Source organism: Dasypus novemcinctus, chromosome 19, assembly GCF_030445035.2.
Source record: "Dasypus novemcinctus isolate mDasNov1 chromosome 19, mDasNov1.1.hap2, whole genome shotgun sequence".
Lineage (NCBI taxonomy): Eukaryota > Metazoa > Chordata > Mammalia > Cingulata > Dasypodidae > Dasypus > Dasypus novemcinctus.
In genome coordinates, this window is record NC_080691.1 from 34101674 (window position 1) to 34128306 (window position 26633).

Consider the following 26633-nt stretch of genomic DNA (forward strand, 5'->3'; position numbering starts at 1 on the left):
TTTTGAAGCACTGCTTCACTGCATGGATTATAGTTTACATTGTGGTTTAAACTCTCCCCCAGTATTTTCAGTGGGTTTTGGCAGGATACATAATGTCCAGCATCTGTCCCTGCATTATCATTTAGGACAACTCCAAGTCCTGAAAATGTCCCCACATCACATCTCTCCTTCCCTCTCCCTGCCTTCAGCAACTACCATGGCCACTTTCTCCATATCAATGCTACAATTTCTTCCATTACTAGTCACAATAGTTCTATTTTAGAATACGAGTAAGTCCACTCTAATTCACAGTTTACTTCTCCATGCTGTGGACTCTGGGATGGTGATGTCCACTCCACCTGTCTATCAAGAGGGGTCTTAGATCCCACATTGTACCTTCATTTTTTGAGTTATTCCTATCTGATCTATGATGTCCTCTGATATACCATATTATTTTCTTACTGTCTTTTACCTTGCTTGAGAAAGTACATTTCAGGAAATAATGTATATCAAGGTGGGGAAGAACTTTCACTCATTTCTTGTGATGTCACTCTGCATTTATTCCTTTTCTCTGTGTATTAGTATTATATTGGACACCATACGAATAATTTTCCTTTGGCATTTAGTATGCTTTTTAAAAAAATGTGTATATAGAATTGAGATTCAGAATACTTTTCTCTAAAACACACATCAGTCTCTCCCTTCTGATTTTTTTTTAAAGTTCCAAAATATATGACAGCTTTCTCCCTGATAGATCTTGGTTTTCTACTTTTACTAATCTTAAATATAGGTCTTCTTGAATTACTTCTATTGTAAATGAACATCTCTATTTTGTTTCTCCTCTGACTTTGAAATATTTTTAAAAAAATCTATACTTTTGGGAAGCGGTTGTGGCTCAACTGCTAGAACATCTGCCTACCATGTTGGAGGTCCAGGGTTCGAACCCATAATCAGGAAAACATGGCCCAATCCAATGAACAAACTAAAAACCAGGAAGAGGAGGAGAACATCAAACAAGTAATTAAAGCTCTCAAAATATGTATTAGGGGGAAGTGGATTTGGCGCAATGGATAGGGTGCCCACCTACTACATAGGAAGTCCACGGTTCAAACCCCGGAACTCTTTGACCCATGTGCAGCAGGCCTATGTGCTGTGCTGATGCGCGCAAGGAGTGCCGTGACACGCAGGGGCTTCCCCCACATGGGGAAGCCCCACGCACAAGGAGTGCACCCCGTAAGTAGAGCCACCCAGTGTGAAAGAACGTGCAGCCTGCCCAAAAATGGTGCCGCACAGACGGAGAGCTGACGCAACAAGGTGATGCAACAAGAAAAGAAACACAGATTCCCAGTGCCACTGATAAGGACAGAAGCGGTCCCAGAAGAACACACAGCGAATGGACACAGAGAATAGACAACTGGGGGAGGGGAAGGGGAGAAAAATAAAAAATAAATGTAAAATATATATATATATTAAGGACCGATTTGATGAAGTGAAGGAAGAGAATAAGAATATGAAGAAAACACTTGGAGAGAATACAGAAGAAATTGCAAAGTCAGAGGAGAAACAAAGTAGAGATAATAGAGATAAAAAGATAATAGATATGTTGGTGATGAACAGCACAATTGAAGAAATCAAAAATACTCTCTCAGCAAATAACAGCAGATTTGAAGAGGCAGAGGAGAGAATTAGTGATGTGGAAGACACTACATCTGAAGTCAAAGAGATAGTATAACTGACTGATAAAAAGATAGAAAAAATCCAGCAGGGACTTAGGAACTGGAATGACAAGGCAAAATGAACAAACATATGCATTATAGGCATCCCAGAAGGAGAAGACACGGGAAAGGGGACAGAAGGGGTGTTGGACAAAATAATGGCTGAAAACTTCCCAAACCAATTGAGCAAGATGCATGTACATGTCTAGGAAGCACAACTCACCTCAAACAGCATAACGCCCAATGGGCGTACCCCAAGTCATATACTTGTCAAATTATCCAACGATCAAGACAAAGAGAAAATACTAAAAGCAGCAAGAGAAAAGAGAACCGTCACATACAAAGGAAGCTCCATAAGATCAAGGGCTGATTTCTCATCTGAAACCATGGAGGCAAGGAGTCAGTGGTATGCCATAGGCAAGATACAAAAAGAAAAAAATTCCCAACCAAGAATACTCTATCCAGCTAAGCTGGCATTAAAAAATGATGGAAAGTTGAAAATACTCACAGATAAAAGAAACTAAGAGAGTATGTCAACAAGAATCCTGCCCTTCAAGAAATACTAAAGGGAGTTCTGCAGGAAGAAAGAAAAAAGAGGACAGAAAGGGTTGGAGGAGAGGGTAAGAGCAACTAAAAAGAGAAAAAGAGAGAGAGGAAAAAAACCCAAAATATGACAAACACAAATCCAAAGAAAACATGGTTAATGTAAGTAATTCCTTGAAAGTAATAACACTGAATGTCAATGGATTAAACTCACCTGTCAAGGGACTCAGACTGGAAGACTGGATAAGGAAATTCAACCCATCTCTATGTTGTCTACAAGAAACACATCTTAGACCCAGGGATTCAAGGAGGTTGAACGTGAATGGCTGGAAAACAATCTTACAAGCAAACAATAACCAAAAAAGGGCATGAGTAGCTATATTAATATCAGACAAAATAGACTTTAAATGCAAAATGATTGTGAGAGACAAAGATGGACACTACAAATTAGTGAAAGGGATAATCTTTCAAGAAGAATGAACAATCATAAACATTTATGCTCCTAACAAGGGCATCCCCAAGTACATGAGGCAAACACTGAAAAATTAAGTGAAAGAATAGATGCCTCTAAAATTATTGTGGAGGACTTTTAAAAAAATTTTTTTAATTTTATTTTTTTACTTATTTCTCTCCCCTGCCCTGCCCCCCTAGTTGTCTGCTCTCTGTGTCCATTTGCTGTGTGTTCTTCAGTGACTGCTTCTATCCTTATCAGCCACATTGGGAAATTTTTTTTTTTAACTTTATTCTTTTTTTTAATTTTAAAAAATTTTTTGTCTTTATTTATTTTTTTTATATTACATTCAAAAAATATGAGGTCCCCATATACCCCCAACCCCCCCACCCCACTCCTCCGCAGTGGGGGACTTTAATACACCACTATCAACTTTGGACACAACATCTCAAAAGAGAATCAATAAAGAAACAAAGACTTTGAACAATATATTAGAGGAGCTGGACCAAATAGACATATACAGAACATTACACCCAAATACAGCAGGATATACATTCTTAAGTGCACATGGGTCGTTCTCCAAGATAGACCACACACTAGGCCACAGAAAAAGTCTCAATGAATTCAGAAAGATCAAAATCATACAAAATAATTTATCTGACCACAGTAGATTTGGTAACAAGATATGGAAGTTCAACAAAATACTTGTAGAAAAACAGTGAGTCAAGGAGGAAATCTCAAAAGAAATCAATAACTACCTTGAAACAAATGAAAATTATAACACAACATATCAAAACTTATGGGATGCAGCAAAAGCAGTACTGGGAGGGAAATTTATAGCCATAAAATTCCTACATCAAAAAAGAAGAAAGGGCTAAAATTAGAGAACTAACTGTGCACTTGGAGGAATTAGTAAAAAAAATAACAAACTATCCCCAAAGGAAGAAGAAAGAAACAACAAAGATCAGAGCAGAACTAATGAAATAGAAAAAGAGAAAGCACTTGAAAAAATAAACAAAAGCAAGAGCTGGTTCTTTGTGAAGATCAATAAAAGTGACAAACCGTTAGCTAGACTAACAAAGAAAAAAAGAAGATGCAAATACACAAAATAAGAAATGAGAAAGGAGATATCACCACTAACCTGACAGAAAGAAAGACCATCATAAGAGGATAGTTTGAAAAACTATATGCCAACAAGAAGGACCATTTAGATGAAATGGACAAATTCCTAGAAACACATAAGCAGCCTACATTGACGAAAGAAGAAACTGATGATCTCAACAAACCAATCACAAGTAAAGAGAGAGAATCAGTCATCTCTGATGACTGGGCCAGACAGCTTCACAGGTGAATTCAACCAAACATTCCAGGAAGAACTAACATCAATCTTGCTTAAACTCTTCCAAAAAACTGAAACAGAAGGAACATTGCCTAACTCATTCTATGATGCCAAAGCCAAACAAAGACACCACCACAAAGGAAAATTACAGACCAATCTCTCTAATGAACCTAGACATGATAATCCTCAACAAAATACTCGCTAATCTTATTGAACAACAAAACGAATTATACACCATGACCAAGGAGGATCCATTCCTGGTATGCAAGGATGGTTCAACATAAGAAAATCAATTAATGTAATACACCATATAAACAGAGTGAAGGGAAAAAAATCACATTTTCATATCTATAGATGCAGAAAAAGCATTTGACAAAATACAGCACCCTTTCTTTTTTTTATTAAAGATTTATTTATTTATTTATTTCTCTCTTCTTCCCCCACCCCCACCCCAGTTGTTGTCTGTTCTCTGTGTCTATTTCCTGCATCTTCTTCTTTGTCCGTGGCATGGGAATTCTTTTTGTTGCATCATCTTGTGTCACCTCTCCATGTGGGCGGCACCATTCCTGGGCAGGATGGACTCTCTTTTGCGCTGGGCAGCTCTCCTTACAGGGCACACTCCTCGCGCATGGGGCTCCCCTATGCGGGGGACACCCCTGCATGGCACGGCACTCCTTGCGTGCATCAACACTGTGCATGGGCCAGCTACACACGGGTCAAGGAGGCCTGGGGTATGAACTGTGGACCTCCCATGTGGTAGACGGATGCCCTAATACTGGGCCAAGTCTGCTGCCCACAGCACCCTTTCTTGATAAAAACACTGCAAAAGATCAGAATACAAGGAAACTTTCTGAACATGATAAAGGGTATATATGAAAAGCCCACATCATTTACAATCATTTACAGGTAACATCATTTACAATGGTGAAATCCTAAAATCGTTTCCTCTAAGATCAGGGACAAGACAAAGATGCCCACTATCACCACTCCTATTTAACATTGTCTAAGAAGTACTTCCTCAAGCACTGAGGCAAGAACCTGACATAAAAAGCATCCAAATTGGAAAGGAAGAAGTCAAAATTTCACTATTTGCAGATGACATGATCCTATACACAGAAAACCCTGACAAATCTACAACAAAGCTTCTAGAACTTATAAATGAGTTCAGTAAAGAAGCAGGTTATAAGATCAATGCGCAAAAATCAGTAGCATTTTATACACCACTAATGAGCAATCTCAGGAGGAAATCAAAAAACAAATACCATTTACAATAGTCAATAAAAAAATCAAATAGCTAGAAATAAATTTAACTAAAGATGTAAAAAACTTATACACAGAGAACTACACAACACTGTTCAAGGAAATCAAAGAAGACCTAAATAAATGGAAGAATATTCCCTGTTCATGAATAGAAGACTAAATATTATTAAGATGTCTATCCTACCTAAACTGATCTACACATTCAATGCAATCCCAATAAAATCAACACAGCATTCGTTAATGAACTAGAAAAACTAGTTATGAAATTTACTTGGAAAGGAAAGAGGCCCTCAATAGCCAAAGACATATTGAAAAAATTGGAGGAAATTGGAGGACTCACACTACCTGACTTCAAAACATACTACAAAGCTACAGTAGTACAAACAACATGGTATTGGAACAAGGATAGACACACTGACCAATGGAACCAAATTGAGAGTTCTGATATAGATCCTCATATATAGAGTCACATAATATTTGATAAGGCCACCAAACCCTCTCAACTGGGAGAGAATGGCCTCTTCAACAAATGCCTGCAGAACTGGATATCCATATGTAAAAGCATGAAAAAGGATTACCAACTCACACTTTATTCCAAAATCAACTCAAGATGGATCAAAGACCTAAATATAAGAGCCAAGGCCATAAAGACTTTGGAAAGCAATGCAGGAAACTATCTACAGGACCTTGTAATAGGAAATGGCTTCGTGAACTTCACACCAAAAGCATGAGCAGCAAAAGAACAAATAGTGAATGGGATTTCCTCAAAATTAAGGCCTTCTATACCTCTAAGGTGTTTGTCAAGAAAGTGAAAAGAGAGCCTACCCAATGGGAGAAAAATTTGTTAACCATATTCTGATAGGAGACTTATATCCTGCATATATGAAGAACTCCTATATCTCGAAAATGAAAATACAAAGAACCCATTTAAAAAATGGGAAAAAGATTTGAACAGATTTTACTCCAAAGAAGAAATATAAATGGCTAAAAAGCACATGAAAAAATGTTCAAAATCACTAGCTATTAGGGAAATGCAAATCAAAATTACAATGATATACCACCTTACTCCAATAAGAGTGTCAGCTATCAAAAACAACAATAACAACAACAACAACAACACAAAACAGAAGACTACAAATGCTGGAGAGGATGTGGAGGACTGAGAACACTCATCCACTGCTGGTGGGAATGCAGAAGGACCCAGCATTCTGGAGGACAGTTTGGCGGTTTCTCAAAAAACTAGCTATAGATTTGTCATATAATCCAGCAATTTCACTGTGGGTATATACCCAGTAGAACTGAAAACAAGCACACAAACTGATATATGCACACCAATGTTCATAGCAGCACTATTCACTATTGCCAAAAGTTGGAATCAACCCAAATGCCCAACCACAGATGAATTGATAAATAAAATGTGGTATAAACATACAATGGAATACTACTTAGCTATAAGACCAAATATAGTACAAACACATGGGATAATATGGATGACTCCTGAGGACCTTATGTTGAGTGAAGCAACCCAGGCATTGAAGGACAAATATTACATGACCTCTGATATAAACTAAGTAAAGAAAGCTGTCTCAGAGAGCTAGAGACTGGGTGATAGGCTTAAAGGAAGTTGGGAGGGTAGGAAGGTTGCGAGCTAACACCTACATGGGTTGAAATCGATGATAAGCTGGAGGTCAGTACATGTACAGGGAAGGGATAAAATGGGACCATAGGGATATGTCTGAGTGGAGTTTTGCAGGCTTGAGTGGGGCTAGATTTGGGAGGACAGGTCAAATGGCCCAAGAAATTGAGGGGAGGGTGGGAGTAACATTTGAATTTAGGAGATTGTCAGCAATGTGGTTCAAACTATTTGAAAGCTATTGTCTCAATATCTGTACATCAGCTGCAGCAAATATAATATGAACATGCAAAAAGATCATTGCTGGGGAAGGGACAAAGTGTTCGAAGTTGGTTATGTGGGAGTACCGTATATTGTATATGTGAATTACTGGAATATAAAACTTTTGTGAAGACAAACATAATAATTAGAAAAAAGAAGAAAGAAAGGATGTAGACACTAAGGAAGAAATGAAAGAAATTGACTTGCCACTGTACATATAGGGCAATACCTATAGCAGTGATGAAAGGCAAAACATCAAAAACAAAACTTTCTCATTTTTTCATTTTTGAAGTCCCAATTTATTTTTACTTTATTTTTCTAAATTAGTATGTATTCTATATCTAACCTTTAAACCCACCACTATGTTCCATTATACTATTAATGGAACCTGGCTATATATTAGGCTCCATTTTGAAGAAGTTTTGGACCACAGAGAGGTTCAACTATGGCAGTGTAGGGACACTGGTGTGGGGTGTTATTGATGGGGGGCTCATGGTTGGGAGGGAGTTCTCCAGGGCAGGTATACAGGGTACATAAAAATGTTTGGATATTTTCATAGTGGTTAGAGTTACAAACAGCTGGGACCTGAGCCTCAGCAGACTTGCAACTCCTACACTCTGGTATATTGGACTTACCCCGGCCAGCTAACAGGGAGGTGAAGGTCAGTCACCACACCAGGGAGTCAAGAGTACCTACAACTGCAAGCAGGAGAATTGCATCCATCATCCACGTGGAATCCAAGCCCCCTCTCAATATAGACGTGGCGTGAACATAAACCATCCCAGGGGCCACAAGATGGACGAATAGAGTATGGATTAGAGTGGACTTACTGATTTCTACTATGGAACTATTGTGATTAGTAATGGAAGAAATTGTAGCATTGATGTGGAGAAAGTGGCCACGGTAGTTGCTGAGGGTAGGGAGAGAGAAGGATATGATGGGGCGGAATTTTCAGGACTTGGAGTTGTCCTGGTTGGTACTGCAGGGACAAACGCTAGACATTGTATGTCCTGCCATGGCCCGCTCGGTGGACTGGGGGAGAGTGTAAACTACAATGTAAACCATTATCCATGTGGTACAGCAGTGCTCCAAAATGTATTCCCCAAATGTAATGAATATCCCACGATGATGAAAGAGGTTGTTAATGTGGGAGTAGTGGGGTCAAGGGGGTAGGGGGTAAATGGGGACCTCATTTTTTTAAATGTAAGATTTTAAAAAATACAGGAAAAAAAAGGTTAAACAATAATGCAAATTATTTGTGGTAGGGTGAGTTATGAGAGTCCTGTATGATATTTTATATGTTTGTTTTATAAGTTCACAACTACTATTACACACTTATTATTTAGATATGTTTATGTATGTATGAGTGATATACTTCAATAAATTCATTAAAAAAAGACATAGGAAGATTACATGCTTCTGGTCAATTCAAAATTCTGAGAGTTATGACCTGGTCAACCCTGCCAGGGCTTACAGACATTGGAAGACAATTTACTGTATTTGATAACATCACCACTATGGACCCTATGCTCAAGTTCTGAGTCCTTGATAAAATAGAATTCAAACAAGACTTGGTAATCAACACATTCTTAACCTGGGGTCCAACACCCTTGGTGAAATGCTCTTGGAGATCTGGCTTAGAGGTTTTCAGCACTAAATCCATGTCTCCCTCCATAAAGAATGTCCCAGTCTTGACAGGGCAATGATGGAGAGCCAATAATGCAGTGAATACACACATGGGGCACAGAAAAGGAAGACTAGAAGGAAAACTGTATGATTAATAAGTAATGATTTTAAATGACACGATCTCAGTATATTCAAATCCACAATTACCCTTACAACAAAGGATTAGTGAATAAATGCAAAAGAATAAATTCACCAGTGTAGCAGTTTGATAATACTGATGAATTCCAAAAAGAAATGTTGGATTATGTTTGCAAACTGATCTTCACCTCTGGGCATATTAGATTATATTGGATTCATAGGTTTACTTGATTAAGTATGTAAACCTCTTTGGTGGGTGGGGACTCACAGATAAAAGGCATTGTAGGGAAACGGACTTTGGCCCAGTGGTTAGGGCGTCCGTCTACCATATGGGAGGTCCGCGGTTCAAACCCTGGGCCTCCTTGACCCGTGTGGAGCTGGCCATGCGCAGTGCTGATGCGCGCAAGGAGTGCCGTGCCACGCAAGGGTGTCCCCCGCGTGGGGGAGCCCCACGCGCAAGGAGTGCGCCCGTGAGGAAAACCGCCCAGCGTGAAAAGAAAGAGCAGCCTGCCCAGGAATGGCGCCGCCCACACTTCCCGTGCTGCTGACGACAACAGAAGCGGACAAAGAAACAAGACGCAGCAAATAGACACCAAGAACAGACAACCAGGGGAGGGGGGGGGAAATTAAATAAATAAATAAATCTTTAAAAAAAAAAAAAAAAGGCATTGTAAAGGACAGAGTTGGACGGTTTTTGATGTTGGAGTTTTGATGTTGGAATTTGATGCTGAAGCTGGAGCCCCAGGGAGAGAGAGACAGAGCTGTTTGCCTGATGGTGTACAGCTGATCTTGTGGAGAAAACAGAGGAGCTGAGCCCAGAGGAACCCAGGAGGCCTGAACCCTCACAGACGTCGGCAGCCATCTTGTTCCAACATGTGAAAAAACACTTTGGTGAGAGAAGTAACTTATGTTAAGATCAGTACCCCACAAGTCTGAGAGCGGTGGACCTATCTCCCAAAGAATAGGGAAGGACGGGTGGTCAACTCATTACTCTGAGAGAGTTGAGTCTGTATGCCAAAGGTTAGGAGAAATGTTGTCTTCACATCACTAGGGGGGTTAAGACTCAAACCCAAAGATTGGGTAAAGTGTGGCAATCACTCCAACACTCTTGGAGGGAGAGGTCTGGAGGTTGGTCGACACCTAGATGCCTGATGAGGGTGGAACCAAGAAAATGGCCATTGGGCAAGCATGTGGAAAGGGTGGGTTCCCCATAAGCCACCAAGAAGATAAACCATCATCTTCAGAATGACTCTCAGACTGAAATCAAATGGAGGATGCCCTTCAGGTTTACTCAACTGTAGAGGACTTGTGATTCATGTGTCCCTCCCACTTTCTCCTTACTATAATGAAAATGTTTATCCTTTGTCTGTATAATTTTGTATTGGGTGTAGATGAATTATTTGGTAAGTTTCAGAGGTTACCCATTGGCTCTCTTACAATTGTTTTAACATCTGGACTTCAGAGGGTTACTTACTCCAGAAAGGGATGCCATAGCAGAAAGAAAGAAAAAGGACCAAAACAGTGCTTTTGAGTTTCAAAATAAGTTTTTAAAACAAATGGCAGATAGAATAGTATTGAAAAGGACTTTGAGTTAACATAGCCTGCTTGTTTTTGGGTTTGCTTTGTTTAAAAGTCTAAGCTCTAGAGGTCTTAGGACTTAAAAAAGAATTTTCGAACCTTCAAACAATATATGGAGAAGAACAGAACAAAGGCAGGCTGGTACACTCCCAGACTTGATAGAGTGCCCATGATTGTTTATGCGGAGGGAGAAAGATAAGAAGACAATTTGGGTCATATGTCCTGTGCACCAGCCACTTCCAACCCAGGCTAAGGGCTGGTAGGAGATAGAATCTCTAGAGAAGTTTGAGTTACTAAAAACTAAGGCCCCTATGCTTGACTTAGACGGAAGCATCATGCTTTTCTTGACATCCAGCACGGTGTTTGAGCATCAAGAAGCATGTAACTTGTACAGTCGCACAGGGCCCTGTGCTTGGTTTAATGCTTGTTGCCGTCTTGAAATTCTTAATACTTTTTAAACAAAGGACCTCACATTTTCATATTTAATCAGGCCCCACAAATTATTTATCTGATCCTGTCTATGCAAAGGGATCTGAAACAATTCTGAGTCCCCAGCATATAAACGGAATCTAAAATAGTATGACCATCTTCGCCTACCCACCAATGAGGGGAGTGAAGTGGTTGAGAGACATGTGACAGCCTAAAAAATCATTATAGTGGGGACAAGTATGCAGTACTGACCTGCACAGACTGAGAAGGAAAGATCAGGTGTCACAGGCAGATGCTCTGGCCTGATATTTTGATCTCCTATAAGTGGAACTCCTGGTCCGCTGGGGAAATACAGAAGGAGACCTGCAATAGCCTGAGACTGTGTTTCCCACATGCTACCAAATGGGGGCTCAAAATAAAATAGAAATATTTTTAAAATAGGACATCTTTGCATTCATGAAGTATGAACTGATGTTTTAACCTACAAATTCATAAATAAAAGTGTGGCTTATTTTTTAAAAGGTGGGAGTGATAAGAATTCATCAATGAACATTAGCATGTATTTTCCTAACCTGGTAGATTGATAATTTCATGTGGCTTTGGAATGTCTAGCTACAAAACCAAAGATTGCTTCCCTTTTTTCTCCTCCTCTCCATTTTACTTCTTCCACTGCATGCAACTCACTCTATACTTGTTGAAAACCTGCCTCCATAAAAATCGAATTCCTTATCCAAGATCCACAAAGCACCATTAGTAATCCAGGTGAAACAGCCCCAAGGTACTGACTGTTCTTCTCTGTCCTCCTAGCTCCCCCTGAGAGCCTGTTGGAGGAGCTTCTGGATGCCAGGGCAGTAGAGTACGCTTCACCTTATCCTAAGGTACGGTCACTGCATTAGTCAGCCAAAGGGGTGCTGATGCAAAAGACCAGAAATTGGTTGGTTTTTATAAAGGGTATTTGGGGTAGGAGTATACAGATAACAGGCCATAAAACATAAGCTACTTCCCTCACCGAAGTCTATTTTCAGGTGTTGCAGCAAGATGGCTGCTGACATCTGCGAGGGTTCAGGCTTCCTGGGTTCTTCTCTTCCCAGGGCTTGCTTCTTCTTGGGCTCAGGGTTCTTCTCTTCCTGGGGCTTGTTTCTCTTTCCTCTGTGCATTGAATTCCTGGGGCTCCAGCTTAAGGCTTCAGCATCAAACTCCAATATCAAAAACATTCCAACATCAAAAACCCTCAACTCTGTCCTTTGTCAGGTGTTTTATCTGTGAGTCTCCACCCACCAAGGGTGAGGACTCAATGCCCTGAAGACACAAGGAGTTTACTTAATCAAGTAAACCTCTGAATCCAATCTAATCTAATATGCCAAGAGGAAAAGACCAGTTTCAAACATAATCCAATATTTCTTTTTGGAATTTATCAATAGTATCAAACTGCTACAGTCACCTTTCTTTGTCTGAGATAAAGCCCTTTGTTTCTCGGTTTCCTTTTTGAATCCAATTCAGATGATCTGACATGTGCATTATAGATAATATGCACAAATTGGGGAATGTCTTCAATGGGAGTCTATTACTAGCTGAGCCTTGTTTCAAGAGTAAAATTTAAAAATGGCATCATCAGGTTATAAATTATACGGTAGAAGGCCTACCCTGAGGAGCAATATTTTCAACCTGGATTAAGAATTTTGTAACTGGCAACCAAAATGGATTTGAGAGATGCATCAATGTGTAAAAACTCCTGCCTTTTCCACAGGTGTGTCTGCTCACTGGTTTTAGCTTCCCTTTAATGGACCCTTCTTTCCCATCTGGTATTCTAAAGTCACCAAGAAGACAAAATCCTTCCGTTAGCATTACATAATAATTTATAATTCTTATGTTTTCTTTCCTGTAATTGCAGCTGGCCCCAAAAGAAAGTGCCATTAGTAGGTGTGCTGACGAAAAAAATCTAGATGAAAAGAAATGTGCGTCTCTCTTGCTGACTTTAGTCGAGAGCCCCATTAAAACTTCCAGGTAGGAATAAGCATTGGGGTGTGGTGAAGTAAATGGATATTTGAGAGAAGAACTAAAGTCATATTTCTTGAGTAGCTGGGTTCTGTTTCCATGGCACGGGTTTGTGTTCAGGTGAGTGCTGTGTGTGTATGAGTATGTGCTGTGATACTCAGTGTACACGAATGAGAGTCTCAACGTGCATGTGTGAGAACCTGTGTTGGCTGTGTGCCTTCCTAGACTTCTCTATGAATCAGCAGAATTGCTAGTACAATCCCATAATAATTTCTTCAAGGACATGCATGTATGTCATTATTATCAAATTAAATCCTTCAAATAATATAGTTTATTGTAAGTCAAGTATGCCTCAATAAACTGGAAAATATCCCATAACAACCCAGGAAAATGTTCCCAGAGCTCCAGTGAATAACACAATATTACAAAATCACTGTCATTAGCATTTAATAAGAAGAATTCATTTAATAGTGAAACTCATGTCTCATATCTGCATAGAGGACTTTACTTGCTCCTAATGGCATTTTTATTGATCATGATAAAAGAAAAGCAGCCATAGCTGCCTTTTTGAACATAGGAGAAAAGAGAGGCTTAGAAGCTGAATGAATTTTGCAGAGATGCACAGTAGCAAATAGGGAAAGAGGCACTGGAAATATCAGGGGCTTTGATTCCAAGTCCCACACATTTTCTTCATGCCTCTTCTGCCTAGAAGTCTTTAAATCTTCTACGATGAATTTGGCAACATTTGTCATTTTAATTCTTGTTACTGAGCACCACACCACCAGGGCATCCACAGCACAAGTAGTTGTCATCCATTTCTCAAAAGCCCAGTTGCCATGTGTTTTAGTAACTATGACATGGACAATGCAGAGAGAACATTTCATCCTCACAAAAAATCTCCTTGGGAGGCTGCTCAGATCCTTCCACTAGGTCTTTTCACTGAACTCCTCAAACATGGAGCAAGTCCACAGCAGTCCAGCTTTCAGGGGGATGAGATTGGAGGCTTGTGCTGTAATGGTCCAGCAAAATGGGCAAAGGAGAGGTTGAGAGAGGATTCCATCGCCACCTCTCCTCCATTTGCAAACTGTTTCCAATGTCTTGTTGGAGGCCTCCTAGTCCACAGAGCTCAGGGAAGGTCTGAGAAGCCAGGATAAAGAGTTGAGGTGACCTTGGGTGGCTAGCCTGGTCTCAACTGGAAAAGGAAGGGTTTGGTATGCCATTTTCTCTAATACATTTCTTAGGGAGATCTGTTTTCGTAAAGATTGGCCTGCAGATCAGAGGTATGACTGTACAAGCAGTGATGAGGATGACAATCCAAGTAGGAAACAATTCTCAAGGAAGTATCCAATGGGACAGAGTTCCTGGCAGCATTGCATAACCCTTCTGCATTGGAGATGGAGGAAGGGGCTGTGAACTCATAAAGCAAAGGAAATATTTATTGAGATGTGCTTTATTCTTTTTATATTTCAGTAACATCATAGTAAGAGATATTATGATGTCACAGTCAGGCAAACACGGATCAAGTGATTGCCTTCTAAGAGGAAAAGGGGGACATACTTCCCTACATTTAGAGTATATGAGGACTGGAAGAGGGACTGTGGAGATCCTAGACCAAACCTAGATGGTAAAGGTGAAGGAAGCAATCAAGGCCCAAGGAATGGACTGTTGTGATGAGGACAAAATTATGTGCTGAGATCAGGTGAAAACCTGACAACAACAACAGTGGTTCAAGCTCTCCCCACAAGCCTAACATTTTCCTTTCCTTTTGCAAGGATGCCCCATCACGGTTACTGCCATGATCCATTCAGAAGCATTTTTCATGGATTCAAAAGATCCAGACACAGGGAACGACAATCTGCATGGAACTCATGTGTTCTTTCTGTCTTTTTTCCTCTACTCCTATTCAGAAACTTCTCTTTGCACCTCTTCCACCTTATTCTTTCTATAATCTTCATCTTGAAGGATTTGATCACATCTAGGAAGCTGAGGTCATGGGAATGAGAAGGTATATTATAACAGCTTTCTACATCCTTCTCAACTACTTTTTTAGCATTTCCCTCATTTCCAGACCTGCTATGCACCACACACCATCACGCATACACATGAATGAAACAGGCAGGGGGCCAGGCTGGGAGTCAGATGCCTTGGGCCACACTTTTGGAGACGACACTTGTGAACTTGGTGCCGGGTTGGAATCTCCCCTCACAGGTATGTTCTTGCCATGGAGGCTCTGTACATGCAAGTTTTTTCTCTGTTACTTGCAGCTTTCTACACTCTTCACTATGAAGGAGTCTCTTTTCATAATTTCTCTTTTCCTGGGATACACAGAAGGCATCAAAGAAATGGAAAGAAAGGAAGAAGAAGAAAAGAAAATTGAATGTGGAGTAAATAGGATGAAGAGGGGAAGGGAAATAAGCTACACACATTACATTTCTTTCCTACCTTTCTTTTTGGCACTTCATGAAAATCAGTAAAACTTAGGAGAATGTTGGGGTGGCCACAACTGAGGTGAACATGGAGGCAGAGACAATAACTGGCTGGTCAAAAATAAGTGCAGGCAAGTGGAGTATATCCTCAGAGCCTCTTCCCAGGGACCAAAACCTCACTCCACACAAGCCACAGCCTCCAACGGCCCCTTAATGTGGAGGAGAGGGCACTAACCCCCTTTGAGCAGCATGTGCATTCCCACTGCATTCTTTGTAAGGATTGCCCCTGGATTAGTTCAACACCACAGCCCTGCCAAAGTGAGGCTTACACTCCTAATCCACTTCTAGTCAACAAAAGCCTCTCCTGTTTATTCCTGAGAAGGGCGAACAGGGTGCAGTGAACCTAAATGCCACCAGTCCAGGTCTCCTGGGAAAGGGGTAGATTACACTGCCTTACTCTGCAGGGCTGCTTTAATCAATACCAGGAAACAGCTGCTCAGAGGAATTGATTGTCTCACAGTTTGGGAGGTTAGAAGTCCAAAATCAAGGTTTTGGTGGGACTGTGCTTTCTCTGAAGGTGGTGGCAGCTGCCAGCAATCCATAACTGAACCTCTGCCTCCATCACCTGGCCATCTATGTCCTATCTCCTGTGCCTGAATGTGCCCAAATTTTGTCTTCTTATAAGTTCTCCAGTCATATTAGATTAAGGTCTCCCTGATTAAAGTTGGCCTCACATTCATTAACATGATCATTGACATTCTTATGAGTTCACTTCATAAGAGCAGAGGTTAGGACAAAAACCTGACTTTATGGGGGGACCTGATTCAATTCATAATAAGGACAAGGGCACTCTGGGGTCCCTCCTGGGAAGGTAGGGTAGCTATTCTAGCCCCTGTTAGCGGGAATCTTGAGTCCTGCCTGGCAGTTGCCCAAGCCCTGAGGGTTCTCAGCCTCTGGAGGGCCCTGTCCAGGTCCCTGGTCAGCTCATGCCACTTTTCCCCAAGCTGTGGTTCTTGAGAAGTTTTTTATGTATGTATAATTCAAACAAACCTGGAAGAATGTTCAATGAAGAGCTCACGTGGGATGAGTAAAATGGGTAGAATTACGAGTTATTCATATTCCTTTTATTTTGCTTTCAAAACTAAATAAAAATAAATATAATGCTTATAGTATCTTTTTAAAAGGAGTGTCCTGTAATGTTTTCATGTTGGAATATTTTAATGTAAGAAAACTTGTTTTTAGTACTAGAGCCTAGCGATTTTTTAACTGAAAAGCACAGGTAAGCTTTGGTGTCTTTTAAAATGAAAACGGTTAATAGAGAGAAAAAGGAACTGTCCAATTTTGATGTGAAGATGCAGTCATGACTGGACCGTGTTGAGCGCAGGGCTTGAGGAGGCAGGGTTATCACTTCCACACCTATCCTGCAGATGTCCTGCTCCTCACCTGGCTCAGACATGTAAGACTCTGCCTTTCCTTCCTGGAGTCCTACAGTCCCACAGGGAATAGTCATGTCAAGGGTTCCCATCCAAGCAAACAGATTAATCCCTTTCAGGTGGACATTTACAGACACTGTGCCAAAGACGGTGCCTTAAGCAGAGCGGAGCAATAGGAACTCAGTGCCATCTGCATCTGGTTCCTAAGTATCAGGGGCCAAGTTGGCATCTCCAGGATATACTGTGCCTTCTGGGTCCTGCAACCTTCACCAGCAAAACCCTCCAACATCTCTGTGTATCCCCAGTGATTCCATATCCTGTGCTTGTATTGCAGATCCCACCATCGACAGCTACAAAGACCTTAGGCTGGAGGTCCTAGGCTGAGCCTCAGAGGGGCTGGAGATCAAAGAGTGTTTAGAGATGACTCTGTGCTTATCCTCTTCTACCCATGCCCTAATAAGCCAATTTTGTGATGACTTAGATTTTAGTTAAATTTAGATTGTGTTTTAGGGAAACATTTTACATTTAATGTTAGATATTACTATATCGAACAACATTTTCCCATATTAGTTGTTTCTTCATTTGTCAAAAAAAATCAAACACATATTTAGATCAGCACGCTAAAAAAGAGCCAAATTAATTATAAAATTAGGCCCCCTACTGGCTCCCACCAAGGTCACAACTCTCTCACAGAATCCTCAATATTTCATAGTTGAACAAATAACTGCAAATTTAGTGCTTAACTTCTGTCCACAGGACAATAGCTTCCAGATATTTCATTTACTGAAATCTGTTTACTCACCCAGAAGGGATCATGGGACTAATATCACCCTTGCTCTAACAGGATAATTTGGAATTCACTATATTTTTTACTTTCTTTTCACTCTTGCTAGGTATAAAACCATGATTCATAGTTCCTTCCACAAAGATATTACCCCATTTACATAGAGCACAACATATTGTTCTCAAAAATGTTGGTGAGATTCTAATATTCTTTCCCTAATGCCATTTGCTTTCCTCTAATGAAGCATCTTAATTTTTCTTTAAACCCTAATAATTTCACTAGAATTTCCCTTACCTTTAAAGCTTCCATATCAATGTTCAGTGTGTAATTTTCCTATGTAGCTTCAAATAATTATTTTCAGAAAAAGAGGAGTAATAATTTTTATTGCTTCAAATCTTTGCTTTGTTTTTCTCATTCAAATGCTCCAGGATTCATATATTCAGCCCCTGTTTGCTGATCTTAAACTTTTGATATTTTTTCCCTCAAATCTTTTACATTTTATTAAATTTCTTTTAAGCAATTTCCTCTTTTTACATTCTTCATTTAGGCACTACCTTGTCACTGTGTTTCTTCTAGTTTACAACTGAATCATGAAGTGACTTTTTTCCATTTTTTTCTCATTCTTCCCTGATGTCTGTCCCTTCATTTTTAAAGTTTTTTTTTACTACCTGATTTATGATGTCCCCTCATATACTATTTCATTTCATCAATGCTTTAACTTCTTTTTGAGAAAGTACATTTCAATAGATAATGTATATCAAGATGAAGAGGATTCATTCATGTTGTAATGTTACTCTGCACTTATATCTGTATTGCAAATAACATGAATATTTTTTCTGTTAGTAACTCATACAATCTTGAAAATATTTGTAGACGGAAACAAGATTCAAAATAGCTTTCCCAACAACACAGATCTATCTCCCTTGCCAAATATTTCTTTGAAATTAAAAAAAATTATAAGTGCTTTCTTCCTGGTATTTCCTGGTTCTGTACTTGTACCACTCTTAAACATGGGTCTTCACTATTATTACCTCTCTTGCACCTGTCATTGTCTATTTGTTTTTGCATCTCACTATAATATTCCCTTTGATTGTACGCTCCTGTCTTGAAGTAGAACATCTAAAACCACTTTGCCAAAATCTTGTCATTCCCTATAAAGATAAAGGTCTATATAATTTCGGAATCAACTATCTTTAAAGCTATGTTTAATTGTATGCCATGAAACGTATTTCATTTATGAATCACCTTATTATTATATATTTATGTGTATTTTATGTCTGTAATTTTTCTATTTTAGTTTCTTATTTTATATTGAATTTTCTTTGTTTATTTTATACGTTACAATTCGGTCATTTATTTCAGTATTATTTTCTTTTTATTTAGTTTTAAATTACTCTATTTTCAAACATGTTTGGTGTTAGCAATGGCAATTCATTTTTAAATAACATTTTAATTTATATTGTTTTGATTCCTAATCACATAAGATCAGTATTATCTATAACTGCACTACATATATGGCACCAAGTAACTTGTAACTATCCTGAGGCACATGCAACAACATTTCCCAAAGTAATCTGTATATTTTCCATGGTGCCCAAGAATTGCCCTTAATACCTGTCCTTGCTATATGAAAAGCACGATTTTAGAAATAACCTCTACAAAGAAAAAATTCCTTTAAAATGGTTTACTGAATATTAAAATTTAGGACCACATAGAAATATTTCATCCATACTATATCATGATCTCCTTATGAAGTCTTGAATATATACTCATTAATAAGAAAGATGCCATTCAAAACCATTAAAAGGTTTGCCTCCTACAATTAGCTCAAATTCCAAGACTTCAGAAATGCACACCAAGGGTTCCTGTGTCCTGGGGATGTTCTACTACCCACTGAGTGGATGGTCATTAGTGGAAGTCATTCAACTCTATTCACAGCTGCATCTATCTAAACCATAGCAATCACAGGTCTTGCCTTGAGATAAGGAACAAGATAAGGTAGTGAACTTTCATCACTGCTATTCAGGATTGTACTGAAGTTCCTGTCAGAGCAATTATGCAAGAAAAAGAAATAAAAGGCATCCAAAATGGAAAAGAAGAAGTAAAGCTATTTCTATATGCAGATGACCTAATCCTTTACAAACAAAATCCCAAAGAATTCACAAGAATAGTAATGGAACTAATAAAGGCATTCGGCAAACTTGAAAGATACAAGATATACATGCACAAGTCAGTTTTGTTTCTATATTCCAGCAAAGAACAATCTTAAATGGAATTTTTAAAAAATTCCATTCAAACAGCCTCTACTACATAAAATATCCAAGAATAAATTTAACAAAAGGTGAAGTACTCATACACTGAAATTAAAAAACACTACTGAATGACAATGAAGACCTAAACAAATAGCAAAATATCTTTCTTCATAGACTAAATATTGTTTTGATATCAATACAGTGTAAAGGAAAGTACAGATTAAATGCAAAACCAAAATTGAGTAGATTTTTTTTTTTTCAAAGATGGGAAAGCTGGCCCTCAAATTCACAGGGAACTGTTAAGGGGCTAGGTTAGCCAAGACAATCTTAAAACAGTATCACAATGTGAACATGTTAACCAAATTATCATGCAAATTTACCCTACATAATGTACAAAGAACTAGGAAATCCTGATCTATTCTTAAGAGAAAACCCAATCAACAGACACTGTCCTAAATTAACCACAGAAGGACTTATTAGACAAAGTGGTTGTTCTGTCTACACTCAATGAGATTAAGGTGCATTCTCTTTAATTCAATGGGAAGACAGTTCTCAGCAGAGGAAAAGGAAGAAAGAGAAGAGGTAAACGACGACTTTGGATCTGAACATAAAGTTATAGAAAAAAAACTCATTGGGGATGAATGAATTGGGGAGATGGAATTTAGATGAGTAGAAATTATATAATTTGAGAATAGAGAGAGAGAAAGAGAGAATTGATCAAAAACTAAATCTCATGATCTGTGGGGCAATACTAAAAATTTTAATATTCATTCCAAATATAACCAAAAAAAGAGAAGGGAAACAATGACTGACCTTAACTTTATGAACTGGAGAACCAAGGAGCTAAAGTCTCACCGTGTTACATGATAATCAAACTGCTAAAAACCAAAGAAGAAGAAAAAATCTTGAAAGGAGTCAGAAAATTTGACACATTATATGTAGAAGAATAACCACTTGAAAGAATAACCACATATATATCAGAAACTACGGAGGCCAGAAGAGAGTGAAAAAACCTCTTTAAAGAGCAAAAAGAAAAAACCGTCAACCAAGAATACTGCAGGCATCAGAAGCTGCTTAAGGTTTAACAGCAAAATAAGGAGAGAAGGAGAGAAGGAGAGGATGGAGAAAGAAGTGAATTCATCCCCTGATGACTTGCCCTACGCAAAGATGTGAAAGGAACTTCTTCAGGCTGAATGGAAATAAAACAAGAAAGAGGTTTTCAACTTCAGGAATAAAAGATGCGGATCAGAAACAGTGAGTGTCTGGGGAGAAAAGATAACTTATTTTTCAACTGTTAAATTGTTAAATATATAAAGGAATTTTGAAAAATTATAAAAATATAAAATGTTTGCACAATGTATACCCTAGACTGGGAATGCAGCGGGAATGCAGAAGATGACTTTAACAAAGAAGGTGGTTAAATGACTCATATGGCTGTAAGATGTCCACATTTTACTTGGAAGGTTAAAACATTGTTTTAGACTGCAATACCTATATTACTCTCAGAGCAACTACTAAAAAAGAATTCCAAAGAAACTCGAGAAAAATTGCCTAACCTAAATGGTTCTTTTTCTAAGAAATATGAATAAAGCAGCTAAAACATCAGCATACAAGTTATTAAGGGAAAAATAACTCCCTTGGACAAACACCTACACTACATGTGGTAAAGCCATCTCTCCCAGCTTGGCCTCCCCCCCACCACAGTCACCCTCACCACAGAAGGACTGGTGGCTTCTGCTCTTTCACTCTGAGTGGCTCTCCCCCAGGCGATAAGGTAGGGGGATTCACAGGCCCTGATGACAAAGATGCCACCTTCAGCTGGCTCTGAAGCACCTGAGCCAAATGGCTTACCTCTATCTGCTCTATCAGCTCCAGGGAACCCTATCCCATGGGGATAACAACTTTTCTCATGCCAGGGTAGAGGATGGTGGCTCTGTCTCCCAGTAAGTCTGTCTCCCTTGTGGCAAAGACTATCGTCCAGCAACAGAAAATCGAGACTTGCCAGAGGATCCAGAGGGCTGAGCCACAGCTTCTGACGTGCCTGCATCCTGCAGGTATTTGGCTGAGGAGCAGTCAGGACAGGCAGAGACAGGTCCCCTATGGCACTGGCAATGCATACACGCTGGGGGTCAGTGGAGGACTCTCTTCCTTCCTGCCCAGGCCTGGACCTCTGATGAGAAGCCTCCATTCCAAAAGCTCAGAAAGCAGCTCCATCCAGAACTGCCAGACCATTGCTGTGAGCTCATGCACCAAAGCAAATGCCAGCACAAGCTCATACACCTCCACTCTAGGTTTCCCACAGCTACAGAGGGAGTGGTGTTCACCCCACACCCCTCCAGGCTGCCCCAGAGGTCTACAAGGAAGGTAAGTGATAATGGGCATTGGTCTAGCTTGTCAGCTTCTATGGTATCCCAGAGGAAGATCCAGAGAGAAAAGGGTTTAGATGTGACCTCTGGGATAAAATAAATTCAAGGAATTGCTTACCCAAATCCAGTCACCATAAAGGCAAGATTCCTCACCTGCCACATAAGCAAGGGAACCCTCTGAAATTACCACTCGCAGGGAATGAAGTCACTTTTGAGATTCTAGACTTGGAGAAGAAAGCAGCACTATAGAGTCAACAATGCACTGGGGGAGGAGGAAGACTGAGTCCATCTTAGACTGCAGCTCCACACAGGCTTCCAGTCTTACCTGCTTTGTAGCTAATCCTACATCGACTGATGGAGTCAACATCATGAATTCACACCAATACATCCACTTCAAGAGGGTTCACTGTAAATCTTGCACTTTCACATCTGTAACTCTATCACACAGTAGGTATATGGGGTGAGATACAAAAAAGGATTTGTTGGTCAGTTGAATCCCAAGGCTGTGGTGAGATTATTGAAAAGAAATGGTCATCTTTTTCATTTTACATAGTGGGCACTTGATGAATTCCCTTCTGAAAGTTCACCGTTGCCCGCATTGACTACATCCCTGCTGCTGTCATCTCTCCTAAAAGGAGACAAAGCCTTGTGAACACTCATGGTGGGAACATCATTCTCTCTTGTGAGACTGGGTTTGGGTTAATTGATACAACATGATGAGGGCTTTGGGTGGGATCTGGCTGACCTAGATATATAAGAATTTCTGGGATCCTCTCAGGGATACTGGTATTCATGGAGTATGGGGATGAAATCCCCCTCTTCATGGAGGGCCACCTTTCTTCTTTAAGTCTAGTGGGGACTCTTGAGGAAGAAACATGAAACATCTCTGGAAACAGTGCTGTGTGTCTCCCTTGGGGTTTTGAGATTGCTCTGAGAGGAGAATTTTCTCAAAGGATGTGGACATCTCAATGAATAAATGATTCACTATGTCCCCTCTTCTGTAAACCATAAATCATAAATTCTGAAATAAGTTCAGAATGAGCAAGAGTATAATAATGTATTCACATCACTAGTGATCAGTGAAATGCATATTAGAACCACAAAGTCTCACTTCCATATCTTCCAGAATGAGCACTATTAGGATGAGGAAGACTTCAGTGGGGAAGGTACACACACATGTTGCTCAGGGAGTTGTTTAAGTATTTAGTTAGGGAGATAGTTGGAGCATGCAGACTTCCTCCATTAACTCACCAAGCCTCAGTCTGGCAGGTGACTTTGCCAGTTGATGAGCACCAACTGTTCTTCCAGGGTAGTTCAACAGAAGGTGAAGCTAATTCTTTGCAGAGCTGTTATGTGGCAGTTGGTCTGGAATGGCTTGGGTTCTGAGCCAGTATAGGAGCCAAGCAGACCACCGGTCACTTAGGGGGGTTGGCCAACCCCTAGGAAAGCTCACATGAGGCAGAAGATATTGTGAAGATGCTGGGGGAGGAGGGCCAAAAATCTGGACATCCTTGCTACTTTAGAAGGGCTTTATGTGGGGGAAAGGACATCATATTTTGGGTCAGGGATGGAAATGTAGAGACACGAGGAGGGTCAGAATACATACTCTACTTAAAAGTCACCTCCTCCAGGGCATCAATTCTCCCTCCAGCAACTTTAGGGCAAGAGGATTTTTTAAAGGAAGTGTTTCAGTATACCGTGGCTGACATGTAATGCATACTGGTTGGCTTAAAGGAGTTTATCGTCTTACAGTTTTGGAGGCAGTTATGCCAAGATTAGACTCAGTAAAGGTCCTTGCCCACAGTGCTTGCTTTTGCCTTTCCTTCCCATCACCCAGGGTAACACGGGTTGTGGAGGTGAGGATTTCTGATTCCCACCCACCACTTTCCCCAGAATAGTCACAATAACAAACAAACCCAGGCTCCTGGGACGGTCACTGTCTAGAAGGCCTCACCTTACTTCCTTTCCCCAACTACCTGGGGCCATCTGGCTCTTCACAGGCCTGTCTCCAAGTGTGTCATGGTTTGGTTTGGGTTTCTATCGCCATGATTTGTAATGCCCTCCTCAGGCGTTGGTAATAAACTTTCTTTCCTGAAAACAGTAACAACAACAACACTACCTTAATGACCTTAATTTGCAACTCCTGTGAAGAACTTACCCAATATTCCATGCTCTGGTCGTCCAAACAGATATTTTAGTATTTCAGACTCAGTTTGGGCCTAGTCCTTTCACAGAAGTTTGAGCACAACATAAGGACAGTATGCCAGCTTCACTATTAATTTGCTGCCAGTTTTTCTCAGTCTGGCTTTGCTGTTCATAAATATTTGTTGGTGTGAGGGTAGGAAAAGGTCAGAACTCCACTGTGGGTACTGCTCTTGGAATGTAGTTTGCCTTTTGTCTCACAATACTTAACAGTTACACTTTTGAAATACCATATGAAGAAAAGTAACTGAGTCAACAGGTGAATAATAATAAAAATAACACTATATGTAATAATAAATTAATATGGATTGTGTCTGTAATTTGAGCCAGGACAAATAGTTAATTCTGAGGGCAGCCTATGAGGCCAGTGGTACTATCTCTGTATTTCAGATCTGGAAATGAGACACAGACAATTTAATAAATTTCCCAATTGACAAGAAGCAGAGGCAGAAATCAGTCCTTAACATGTTTTACAATGTCCATGTTCCTATTACATTCATCTTCTGGGCTTGAAGATAACAGTTACTGTCAAAAACATGCTGGGTAAGGTATTAGAAAAGCATTTCAAGGCAAGTGTTCAGAACCACATTCAACCTTTTTACTTTTACAGGTGTAATTGGCACTCAAAAGAGTTATTTCGGTATGCAGCTTACAGATCTATTTAAGAAACTTCAGATGACACAGCAAAGGGAATCAAAATCACAGTCTCACCACTGAAAAAGTACCCAAGCTAATTTTTTTTTTAAAGTCCTGGTGCCAGAGATTAAACCTGTGACCTCACATGTGGGAAGCTGGTGTTTAACCACCGAGCCACACTGGCTCCCCTGAACTGGGTGTTTTGTTTGTTGTTTGTTTGTTTTTTAGGAGGCATTGGGAATCAAATTTGTGACCTCCCACTGGGAAGCAGCTGCTCAACTGCTTGAGCCACATCCACACTCCAATGCTAATATTTGAAAGTATTTCTTCTCTGACCTTTGACAATTAAAAAAAACAACACAAGATAAAGAACTCGGTTAACTATCTCCCCTGAAGGACAATTAGAATACCGAATACCCCAAATACACTACAACCACAAACAATTTCTCAAATCTTCTTCTTTAAAGCCCCTTTCCTGGAAATACCAAGATGGGACACGATTTGGATTGCTACCTGAATCGGTGCTCCCCTAATTGCAATTCTAAGACCATAAATAAATGCCTTTGTTGCCTTGCAGCCTAGTTTGTTATTCCTCAGTTGACATTACACGGTGTCAGAAACAGGATAGTAAGTACCTACCATCCTGACTCTGGAGCTGCTGCTGGATTCGAGCATGGTAAAGGCAAGAGCCTCTTTAGCTCTGCCATCTCCTCAACATCCCTGAGTTCCTGTGTGTCGGTCCTCTCGGCTCTGAACGTCCCTCTTTTTAGTGGAGGATCTAGGCATTTTGGGGATGACTTGTGGTAAAGGACATTTTGAACACTGGTTCTTTTGGTTTAGGCTGCTAACAGCAGCCCTTTTTGTGTACTTGAATCTTTTTTCTTCTGGTTTGGCCTGGTGGCATAAGGCCTTTCTGTTTGCCTTTTCTGTATACAAGGAAAATTTGTCTGGCAAGTACTTGAATGGGACTTTTAAAATTCTGTTTTGGTAATGAGCTCTTTTCAGTGGGGGATGCCTCCCTAACAATCAATTTGACTTCTGTGATCAATCAAATAATTATTTTTTGCCAGCATGGAACAGGCATTTAAACACTATTAGAATGCCTACCATGCTTGGATGAGAAGCCTTGGTTTCCGAAGAACAAGATTCCCATGAAAGGATAAGGTGGTCATAGATGCGCTTGATTGGCACAAGGTCACCCACCACCACAAGACAATTTCTGTGTAATTAGGGACACCTAGTCATAGGTTGGACAACTAGAGCACAGGCCTTCTTCCAGGTACAACAAGTATCCTGTCAAAAGCACATCATAAAACATCACATTTGCCCCAAATTTGCCAGACCATCCCTCTCATGCTTAGGCTTTAGGACTGCTCACAATCAGAACTGACTGAAAGAATGAGTTCCAATTCATCCAAGAAATCTAATGGTAAACCAGCACACCCGCTGCTTCCTGGTTTCCTGTACAAAAACCATGGTCCTGTCTCATGACAATCTTACCCTGCTGGACCTGGCACACTAGAGAAAATCTTGAATTATAATGACTAAAATGTGACCTTCTGATATGCCTAAATGTGTATATCTGCA

The 26633-nt window shown here is 40.0% G+C and overlaps 1 long non-coding RNA gene across 1 annotated transcript in view; it reads right to left on the minus strand.

Moving 5' to 3' along the window:
- LOC131274595 (uncharacterized) overlaps positions 1-23524 on the minus strand; it is a 35162-nt gene extending 11638 nt beyond the window's left edge. The window contains exons 1-2 of the long non-coding RNA XR_009181861.2: positions 23460-23524; positions 22534-22645 (exon numbers count right to left, since the gene is read on the minus strand). This is a non-coding gene — a long non-coding RNA (uncharacterized lncRNA). The remainder of the gene's footprint in view (positions 1-22533; positions 22646-23459) is intronic.
- Positions 23525-26633: the final 3109 nt, after the last annotated feature.